General features: G+C 41.0%; 1 pseudogene; it reads left to right on the top strand.

Annotated features, from left to right (window-relative positions):
- The first annotated feature begins 3,116 nt into the window (after positions 1-3,116).
- LOC122728991 lies at positions 3,117-3,552 on the top strand (annotated as a pseudogene).
- Positions 3,553-8,297: the final 4,745 nt, after the last annotated feature.

The following is an 8,297-nucleotide window of genomic DNA, read 5'->3' as shown; positions in this document are numbered from 1 at the left end:
TCCTAAAACTCAGGTCTCATTATGTGTCAGTAAACTCTAGTAGTTCCTTATTATTTCTAACATCAAATATAGAATTCTCTGTTTGCTTCACAAAACTCTTCAAAACCTGGCCCCTTCCTACCTTTCCAGTCTGGTTATACTTTACTATCTTCCATATAGTTATGATCCAATGACACTGGCCTCCTCTTTTTTAAAATAGTATTTTTTCCAATTATATATAAAGACAATTTTTTTTTTTGGTGAGGCAATTGGGGTTAAGTGACTTGCCCAGGGTCACACAGCCAGTAAGTGTTAAGTGACTGAGGCCGGATTTGAACTCAGGTCCTCCTGACTCCAGGGCCCTGCTCTATCCACTGTGCCATCTAGCTGCCCCATAAAGACAGTTTTTAACATTCAGTTTTACAAAATTTTGCATTCAAAATTTTCTCCTCCCCTTCCTTTATTCCTAAAATGGCAAGCAATCTGATATATGTTATATATGTGCAATCACATAAAACATATTCCATATTAGTCATGTTGAATAAGAAGAAACAGACCAAAAGGGAAAAAAAACCCACAGAAATATAAAGAAAGCAAAAAAGTATGCTTTGATCTGCATTCAGAGTCCATCAGTTCTTTCTCTGGATGTGGATAACATTTTCTATTGTCCTTTGGAGTTATCTTGGATCATTGTATTGCTGAGAAGAGGTAAGTCATTTCACGGTTGATCATCGCATAATGTTGTTACTGGATGCAATGTTCTTTTGGTTCTGCTCATTTCACTTTGCATCAGTTCTTATAAGTCTTTCCAGGCTTTTCTGAAATCTGACTACTCATCATTTCTTATTGAACAATAGTATTCCATTATATTCATATACCACAGCTTGTTCAGCCATTCTCCAATTGATGGGTAACCCATCAGCTTCAATTTTTTTTTTGCCATCACAAAAAGAGCAGCTATAAATAATTTTTGACACTGGCCTCCTTAATATTGCTGATTCTATGTCTTTTCTCTAGTTGTTCTCCATGCCTGGAGTACTCTCCCTCCTGGGTTCTTTCAAGTCTCAGTTCAAATCCTGTCTTCTGTAAGAGACCTTTCCTAGTCTCCCCTACTGCTAGTGCCTCCTCTCTGAGATTACCTGTACTTTACCCTGTATATATCTTGTGAGTACACAGTTCTTTGCATCTTATGTCCTCCATTAGACTATGAACACCTTGAGAGTGGGGACCATGCTTTCCTCCCCCCTCCCCCCCTTACTTTGTATCCCTAGCACTTAATACAGTGCCTGGCACATAGTATGTGCTTACTGAATGTTTGTTTATTTGGCCCCAGTCTCCTAATCCAATTCATTCTTTTTTTTTTTTCCCCAGTATAGTTTATGAAATTTGTGAGTTAGAAGGGAGGATTCTGGTATTATTTCTCTTCTATTTGTAGGATGTAACTATTTTAGAGGAACTTTAGATGCACTGGTCTGTATACACTGTTTACTGAGGTTCTTTGAAGGACAAGTCTTTTGAAGGGTATCTAGAAGTAGGGTCATCCACTGAGGTAAGAAGGGGCTTCAGAGACAAAGGACCTGTGTTTCAGTCCCAGCTCTGGACACTTCCTACTTTTGTGACCTTGGGAAATTCACTTAGTTTCCCTGATCTTAGTTGCAACAACTCTTAAATGAGGAGTTTGAACTAAGTGACCTGTGAGCTTCCTTCTAGTTCAAATATCTATGAGATTATAGAAGTCCAGATGAAGGAAACAATAGAACTGGATGGGATGTAAAAGAAAATCTATTCTCATACTCTTGTTTAATAGATGAAGAAATTGATCTTCAGAGAGTGTGAATGTCTTGTCCATAGCCACGTAGCTTGTGGCATAGGCGAAATTATAAGCCTTGTGTTCCAATGTCTAGGTCAGTATTCTCTTTTTTATGTCATGCTTCTTTTCCAAGGGAATCCAGTTTACCTCACATTGCTTCCATCTTTTCAACGTCAGTCTGACTTCCCTGTTCATGAAGGGAATGTACTACCAAGGAAAGAAGATACTATTCTGGATATATCATACCTACAAGGTGACAGACGTGGAGGGATATAGCGTCATAGATTCATTAGCCTAGTTCCCTAGGATCAGCATTGCAATTAGCTATGTAGGGCCAGCCAACAGAGGGGAAGGTCCTCAGGTCATGTCATGTCATTCACACAAAGTCACATGTGGTGACCCTTGGGGAAGTGATGCAGCTGGTAACAATGTGTAAAGAACTAATGTTGGTCTAATATTACATGTCATGGTGATGAGCTGTGTTGACAGCTTAATCTTCCTATTTGGGGTAGCCAAGGGGTAAGGGAAGTGTTTGTTCCCTATTGGAACAGGTAGAAGAGACTTTGACAGATGATACTACCATGGGCCTCAAAGTCAAGTCAACCCTCTTTCCCCCTTCTCAGGTGACTCCATAGCACTAGGTAAACCTCTATGGAAAGAAGTAAAAGGAAATAATTCTTTTAATCATTCATTTAATCAATACAGAGTAAGTAGCCACATAGCATTGTGTTTGTCACCATGTAGGAGATAAAGAATTACCAAGAATGGCATCTGTTCAAAGAGCTTATTGTCAGACTGAGGATACAAAATATGTACACATGAAAAATGGAGACTAAATATCACAGAATCATAGAATTTTAGGGTTGAAAAGGACCTCAGTGGCCATCTAGTACAACTGATAAGCAAGTGGGTATAACACAATGTTCGCAAACGTGGAGATTACCTGTGTCCAGAGAGCTCCTCTCAATCATCTTTGAGAAACTGTAGAAAACAGGAATAAAAGAAGAATGGAACAAATATCCTGATTTCCAGTAGGAAAGGGTACATCTTGAAAACTAAAGATGGTTTGTGAGAAATTATTTTAAAAAGTGATGATTACTAAAACCAACATAGATTCGATAAGAACCAGTCATGGGGTTCATTTCTCCTCTCCTCTCCAGAACTTACTTCCGTTGCATCCACATCCACACACACACACACACACACACACACACACACACACACACGAATTCATTCCCATTGTGTTCCTCTTGAGGTGACTGCCTCCCCTTGAGTCAGCCCTTTGGAAGAGCTACCTCCTTCAGGAGAGAGGGACATGGCTTGTTCCATGCCCAAGAATAAAATTAAGGGAAGGAAAAATAGATGTAGAGGTAAAGATAAATAGATGAAGAAATAAAGATACATTTTCCTGGGGGGAAAAAGAGTTTATGTTCAAGGAAGAGGGATGAGAATATGCCTGGGTGATGTCAATATTGGGAAATGCATTATTTGAAATAATATGATTTGATGGTATAAAGAAATTATGTAATGTCAAAGGGAAATTAAGAAAACAGATTTGGATAAATACACTGGATGTTATGATCACCGAGACTACCAGGAAAACAAAGCTGTTGTTATACTAAAATAAAATGCAGATGAAGCAAGAGGTCTCAAGGCAAATGGGAAACTTTCAGAGCAAATGTAAATCAATCAGAGAAACATTTGGTTTTGGCGATGATGAAAAAATCCAGTTTGATAATATTGGAGATGATCATGACACCTAACATGAACTTTTTACATTGAGATTGTTCTGAGGATTGTTTTATTTTGGTTTGTTCTATTTTCATTTGGATTTTGGGGCAAGTTCCATACTGTTAAATAGATGGAAACTTCATTAGCATGAGTGCAGATTGTAAAATCAGCCTGATTTCTTTTCTTTTTTTTTTTGCGGGGCAGTGGGGGTTAAGTGACTTGCCCACGGTCACACAGCTAGTAAGTGTCAAGTGTCTGAGGCCGGATTTGAACTCAGGAACTCCTGAATCCAGGGCCGGTGCTTTATCCACTGCGCCACCTAGCCGCCCCCCCTGATTGATTTTCAATGTTTGTTTTAAAGTATTCATGTTTCTTTAAAAACTGATAATGCTTAGTAACATCAAATGAAATGTTAAGCCCATTTTGTCTTCTTGGTGAATTGTATCTTCAATGCGTGGGTAAAAGACAATAACATCTGTTTGCTTTTTTGAAAAACAGATTATAGTAAATTGATGTTTGGAATAAATTCTTTGCCATGTGATTATCATGGATTATAGTTAAATCCCTAGTTTGAATTTGTGTTTAGTTATGCCAAATAATCCTCTTTTTCTTTTTTGATCAAGGATTGAGAGCTGGAAGGCATTTTTGATCTCCAGCGCAAATCCCTCGTTTTGCAAAAGAAGAAACTGAGGTAGTGAGAGGCTGAGTGATTTTAGCAAGATGCCACAGGAAGTAAGTGACAAGACTTGGGTTTGAAATTGGTTTCTCTGACTCAAAATTCAGTGATCTTTAAAATCCCCAGGCTGGCAAATGAGGCGAAGGCTGTAGAAACAGTGAGTCTTGGGGTCAGTAAGGTATCTGACTAAGCAAATTCCAATGGAACTCAACTTCCTTGATCTGGGTGCCATGTTTTTATTAAGGCAGTTTAAAATGCTGCTCCCCTAAAAGCCCATCCCCCCTCTCTCCACACTCCCACTTACAATGAGTATGCTGTGTCCCCTCTCTCCCAGTGCCAGACCGCTACTCTCCCCGTTAGAGTAGAGTACACTGTGAATGATTTATGGTATTTCTTCTTTCTACCACCACTGGTTTGAGACGACCGTAGCTATGTTTCTTCCATTTGTTAGGGGCCAGTGAGGAGCAGTTGAATTCTTCTTCTTCTTCTTCTTTTTTCGGTGAGGTATTTGGGTTAAGTGACTTGCCTAGGGTCACACAGCTAGAGAGCAGTTGAATTCTATTTAGGCACTTAATACCTCATTGTTGTTGTGGTTGTGGTTTGTTGTTGTTTGCTGCTGGTGGTGGTTGTCCTTCCTTCATGAAGAGGACTATGACAGATGTCATGACTTGCAGTGAATTGGATTTAAGTGAGGGAGGGCTGTGCAAGATCACCAACCTCATTCTCTCCTCTGGAGACATCTGGGTCCAGTGGCAAAATATAGATCAGGATGACTGAACATGTCCCTAGATGCAGTGGGAAACCTTGGCCTTTTTAAGCTAAGGCCTTTCCCCTGGTCTCAGTTTGCCTGAGGCAACACCCCTTCTGTTATTTAAGGCTAGGTAAGAAAGGAGGCAAAGAAAGGCCTCTTTTACCTAGTCAAAAAATAGCTTTAAAAAGGGGGGTGGACCAGAGAAAGACCTTCAGGGTTTCTTAATCTAAAGAGATACAATTACTATTTAGGACCACTTTGAGCCATCAAGAGACCAAGCAATGGCAAAAAGAGGACTGGGCTACAACCTATTGTTGGCCAATGAGGGCCAGAGTTATTTAGGTTTAAGGAGTGGCCTTTAGAAGATCTTGCAGGTAGACCTCCAAGAAATTCTGTGAGATTTCTGCAGATAAATTTGTATTCCTTTGGGCAGAATGACCACAGATAAGGGTTTAATTCCCTATATGGAAAGAGATAAAGAAAGAAAGAAAGAAAGAAAGAAAGAAAGAAAGAAAGAAAGAAAGAAAGAAAGAAAGAAAGAAAGAAAAGAAAGAAGGAAGGAAGGAAGGAAGGAAGGGAGGGAAGAAGGGAGAAAAGAAGGAAGGAAAGAAAGAAAGAAAGAAAGAAAGAAGACAGTTGCATTGCCCAAATGCATCAGGACAGTGGGGAAGATGGTACTCACAGAATATTGGTTGTTTTTTCTCCTTCATTCTCAAAGAGGATCATGACAGATGTCATGACTTGCAATGAATTGTTAGTTTTTTAAAAAGGATATTTATTTCAAATCTACAGCAAGAACAAATCTACAAAGATTTTACTCCACACCCCCAGGACACACTTTCCCATGTACAATCTTAGTTTCTGGGGGAAAAGATTAGAAACTTAGCTCAGTTCTTTTATAACATTGGTCCCACCACATTCATGTCTAAAGGACATTGCTGGAGTGCTCGTTTCAGCTTCTGCTGGAATGGGTATAAGGAGTTTCTCCTAAAGATTACTTATTCTCTAGGACATTGATGCTAGCTATAAAACCTGGCAGAGCTGCTAGATAGAGCACTGGCCTTGGGGTCAGGAGAAGTTGAGTCCAAATCTGGCCTCAAATAGTCACTGTGTGACCCTGGGCAAGTCATTTAACCCTGTTTGCTTCAGTTTCCTGATCTGTAAAATGAGTTGGAGAAGGAAATGGCAAGCTGCTGCAGTATCTTTGCCAAGAAAACCCCAAATGGGGTCATGGACAGTTGGATACAACTACAATGACTCAACAGCAACAACAACAAAAACATAAAACCTGACCTGGATTTTGACTCCTGGATTCTTAAATTGCTTTTGTTTTGTTTTGTGGAGCAATGAGGGTTAAGTGACTTGCCCAGGGTCACACAGCTAGTGTCAAGTGTCTGAGGCCAAATTTGAACTCAGGTCCTCCTGAATTCAGGGCCAGTGCTTTATCCACTGTGCCACCAGCTGCCCCCATTGACTCCTGGATTCTTGTAGCTTGCTTTCTCATGATTGATCACTCCATTCTCCTAATCTAGAAAGAATGGAAAAGAATGAAAAATAAAAAAAACCAAGGCCCCAAAGGCTCAGGCCCATTTCTTAGAGACCATATGGCCTCAAAAGAGAAGAAGGCCCTCAAGCCTTTCCCCTTTCACCCTAGTCTCCCACTGGACACCATGAGAAGAAAAGTCACCTAGCTCCCCTAGAATTAAGCAAAGAATCAGGGAAGCTGCCTTAGTTCTTTTTGGAAATGCTGACAGTTCTGGCTATACAACCAATTGAAAAAGGCTCCTTGAAACCATGTGGTTAGCCAACTGGAATCAGTTACAGAATGTCCACACATGCTCCACAGTCTTTCCAACACACTTCCTTTACACGTCATCGCAGTTCTTTAGAAACAATTTCCCAGGTTATCCATGTGGGTAAGTTGCATCAATCAAGCAAGCTGATGGAGACTGCACATGTGCCAGACTTCCATTATACTCCAGAGGGACCCTCTGAAGTCTCTGCAATAAACTGAAGTAAATCCCTCATGGAGGTCCTTCGTGTAATACTCAGCATTCTCTCAGCCAATCAGGAGTCACGTACCTCTCTGCCCATGCAGCAGCATAGGGCTATCCTTCCTGTTGGGTGAAAAAGCAGGGTTATACCTCTCTTACTTTCATCGACTTTCATTGATTTTATTTATATGTGGTAACCTCTATAAAACTCAACATGTGGGGGCCCAACCCCTATATTTGTTACAGACAAGTAAACACTTATCTATGCATCCAGTCTTAAATGCCTAAACAAATACACACACATATGGATCCTTACATGGGTCCCAAATAAACTGATAGAACCTGGGGACTAATAGCTGCAGTTTCCTTCTGGGAAACAGATTGGCCAAGGTGACTGGGAATGAAAGAAGTAGTATCAAAGAGGTACTATAGCAACATGGAATTAATCACGATAAGTACATAGGAGAGTTTCAAGATAAGGTATGTGTTATGTTGGGGGAGAGATTATTACCAACTTGAAGGTTGGGAGGATCAAAGACTTCTTGAAGGAAGTGGAATTTGAGTTACTCTTTAAAAGACAGGTAGGGGGGGTGGCTAGGTGGCACAGTGGATAAAGCACCGGCCCTGGATTCAGGAGGACCTGAGTTCAAATCTGGCCTCAGACACTTGACACTTACTAGCTGTGTGACCCTGGGCAAGTCACTTAACCCTCATTGCTCTGCAAAAACAAACAAACAAACAAATGACAAAAAGACAGCTAGGAAATTCACTGGGGTAGGTTGGTTGGAGGGGAAAGCACTCTGGGCATATATCGTTTGTCCTTTGCTTTTGAAGAGGACCAGCGACATCACAGGGTGATGTCTTGACCTGCACTCGAATTGGATTTAAGTGAGGCAGGGTTGTGCAAGGTCGTCAGCCTCATTCTCTCTTCCAGAATCATTCAAGTCCAGTGGCAGGACAAGTCAAGATGACTGTCAGTGGCCTGGGATGCAATGAATGACCTTGGTGCCTCTGATGTCTGACCAAGCTCTAAGCACTCCACAGTGCCTGATTCAGCTGCCTTCATGGCCATTGGAACAAAATGTTCTCATCTGCTTATTCCAAAAGGGGAAAGTCTTCACATGTTTGGGGTAGGCATCCTCCTAAATCACTGACAGGTTTGAGGTCTGTTGGTTCCCCACAACCTGGTTTAGCCCATTCTCCAAAAGGGTTTTAGCAGGGTGTGGCCACTGTGCATGCTACAGCTTCTTAGAGCCACAGATGAGAGTTGAGTGATTGGTTGGACATGAAAGGTGGATGAGCTGCCCTGAAAACAGCTTGACAAGCCCTCACACCAGAGGTGTTAGTCCTCCTTGA

Source organism: Dromiciops gliroides, chromosome 5 (genome assembly GCF_019393635.1).
Source record: "Dromiciops gliroides isolate mDroGli1 chromosome 5, mDroGli1.pri, whole genome shotgun sequence".
Lineage (NCBI taxonomy): Eukaryota > Metazoa > Chordata > Mammalia > Microbiotheria > Microbiotheriidae > Dromiciops > Dromiciops gliroides.
Note: the sequence above shows the minus strand (reverse complement) of the source record. Positions and strands in the feature narration are given on the sequence as shown.